The 3,022-nt window shown below is 36.6% G+C and overlaps 1 pseudogene; it reads right to left on the reverse strand.

Moving 5' to 3' along the window:
* Window positions 1-391: 391 nt before the first annotated feature.
* LOC102826333 lies at window positions 392-1,287 on the reverse strand (annotated as a pseudogene).
* Between the last annotated feature and the right edge of the window lie 1,735 nt (window positions 1,288-3,022).

Genomic DNA, 3,022 nt, shown 5'->3' on the forward strand with positions numbered 1-3,022 from the left:
AAAGTAGACACTTAATATTTTCTAGCTACAGAAAGCTGAGGACAAGCTCAATGGAGAATCATCTTAAACACTAATTACTTTTAAAGAACAATGATGTTGCAAAGATGTATAATAGTACATTTACTTTTGTTCATTTTGTACATTTCTTTTTAAAGTAAACAACAGTTTTCCACCATAAACCTTTCAAAGGCTCACTTTGAAAAGTTGTGAAGTGAGTATGTTATTTCACATTTGATGACTAATAATCTGTCAGTAACCTGCTCAGAAACCAAGCCAGGAGAGGGTGGTTTTCTTTTCTTTCTCTGAAGATTTTTCCTCCGTGTACTCAGTTCTCTAGAAGGGCCTGTTTTTAGCCAGAGGATGCAAACCTCTAACACTAGGTTTTGAACTGTCAGCTGAAGACACCACTTGTGTTGTGCATAGTTTCATTTAATCAGTGTACCACCAACTTTATATCTTCAAGATCATTATTATGTTAATGATGATGTTAATCAAGTGGCTAAGGCCTTCCTACTGCTGTTTCTAATGCTGTTTGATTTTTTCATATTAGATCTGCATCTGTGTAGTATCATTCTTTAGACCTGACTGCTACAAAATGATTCTGCATCATGATCTCAGGGCATCATTTCTTTAAATGGACCTTGGACATTTAGTTCACACTGAATTGTACCTAGTGGAACTTTCAACTGCTCTTCATCTGCCTGGATGGCATAACCACTTTTCCTCTGAATTGCTTGTTTAATTAGGACCTGTAAGATTCTGTGGCAGACTGTGAAATCATTTGGTCTGGCCCTGCCAATGCAACTGGCAACTGAACTCCCAACCATTACATTATGGGTGAGTTGATTAAATGTTTGACCAAATATAGCAGACTAATTTTGTATGGGCCATGAATGATGGCAGAAAAAGGGTTCCCCACCATTGTTCTATGGGAACAACCCATGAGTTTCCTCTGGTACTGTGCAATGTTGGCCATAGTTATAGTTTGATTATTCTGTAACTCACTAGCACCTTCTGATATGATATCTAGTCTAATCTGATGCTGCTTTGTCATCCAATCTTGAATTTTCGTTCTTTGCAGAAGTTCTTCACAACCTACCGTTGGTATAGGAATTTATTTTTCAGAATCAGGGCTATCCATTGTGACTTGTTCCCATATAATAGAATCAACTCCAGCAGGTAGATTGTATAAAAGCTGTTTGATCAATGAATGATAAAGTTCTATTCTAGTCATAGAAAGAGTACCACAAAGTTGCTATTGGCTTCTTCAAAATGGGCATATGGCATTGTTTTAATACCCTTTACATTTACAGTAAGGGTCTGACTTCCTCTCAATTTTTTTGCTCAGATAGAGATCAAGTAAGTATTGTGAAAAATATAGCCATGGTGCCCAACATTCCTGATTTTAAACCATTCACTATGCCGTTGTTCTGTTCTAATGATTGCTTCTTGAGCACAATGATTGGTTCTTGGGTCCTCATGAGCACAATCATGTGTGCTGGCATACCTATTCTTTGCAATGTTATCCATAGCTTGTCATGATCTACACAGTCGAAAGCATTTACAGAGTCAATATGTACAGATAAACATCTTTCTGATAGTCTCTACTTTTGGCCAAGATCTACCTGACATCAGTAATGATCTCCCTATTTCAACACTCACTTCTGAATCTCACTTGAGTTTCTTACCATTCCTTGTCAATATACTGTTGAAACCACTGTTGAATGTTACTTGCATGTAATATTATTAATATTTTCAGTGATTTCTGCATTCCATTGGGTCACCTATCTTTGGAATGGGCCTAAATATAGATCTCATTCAATCAAATAGTCAGGTAGCTGTCTTCTAATTTTCTTGGCAGAGTCCAGTGAGTACCTCCAGGGCTGTATCAGTTTGTGGGAAGATTTCAATTTGTATTCCATGAATTCCTGGAATCTTGATTTTTGCCAATAACTTCAATGCAATTTGTACTTCTTGCCTCAGTGCCATTGGTTCTTGATTATGTTACCTTTTACATTGACCATTTCATTTTGGTACAGTGACTCTTTGTGTATCTTCCACCTTCGTTTATTGTTTTCTGCATCATTCAATATTTTGCACATGGAGTCCTCTAACATTGCCAGCTGAGATTTGAATATCTTTCATCATTTATTTCACCTTGAGAAATGCTGAGCATGTTCTTCCTTCTTATTGTTTCGAGCTCCTAAGTCTTTGCACTTTCATTATTATACTTGGCTTTATCTTCTGGAACTTCCCTTTCACATTTCTGTTCAGCTCTTTTACATCCTCATTTATTCCATTTGTTTTAGCATCTTTACCCTGGAGATAAAGTTTCAGAGTCTCCTCTAACATTTATTGTGGCCTATCTATCTTCCCTGTCTTTTAAATGACCGTTTGCTTTCTTTCTGTATGGTGTTCTTGATGTCATCCCACAGCTCTTCTCTTGTTGAGTCATTAGTATCCAATACAAAAAATCTGTACTTGAGATGGTCTCTACATTCACATTGCATATGTTCCAGGTCATATCATGGTTCTCGTAAACTTGTTTTCGTTTTCCTCAGTTTCAGCATTAACTTGAATATAAGCAATTGATGGACTGTTGATCTGCTTCTGTCCTTATATTGGCTGATGATATAGAACTTTTCCACTGTCTCTTTCCACAGATGTAGTCAATTTCATTTTGGTATATTCAGTCTGGTGAGACCCATGTGTATAATAACCTTTTATGTTGTTTAAAAAAGGTATTTGCAATGAATAAATCATTGGTCTTGCAATATTCTATCATTTAAGCTCCAGCATTATCGCTGTCACCAAAGCCGCATTTTCCAACAACTGATAGAAGGAATATATGGCATTGGTGATAGAAATGATGCATTCTAATCACCAGCAATTATCACTACATCTTGATTGTGTGCTTGATCAACTTCAGACTGCAGAAGTTGGTAGAATTCTTCAGTTTCATCATCACTGGGTTTAGTGATTGGTGGGTAAAGTTTAATAACAGTGCTATTAACTGGTCTTT

Source organism: Chrysochloris asiatica, unplaced genomic scaffold (assembly GCF_000296735.1).
Source record: "Chrysochloris asiatica unplaced genomic scaffold, ChrAsi1.0 scaffold00284, whole genome shotgun sequence".
In the NCBI taxonomy this organism is placed as follows: Eukaryota; Metazoa; Chordata; class Mammalia; order Afrosoricida; family Chrysochloridae; genus Chrysochloris; species Chrysochloris asiatica.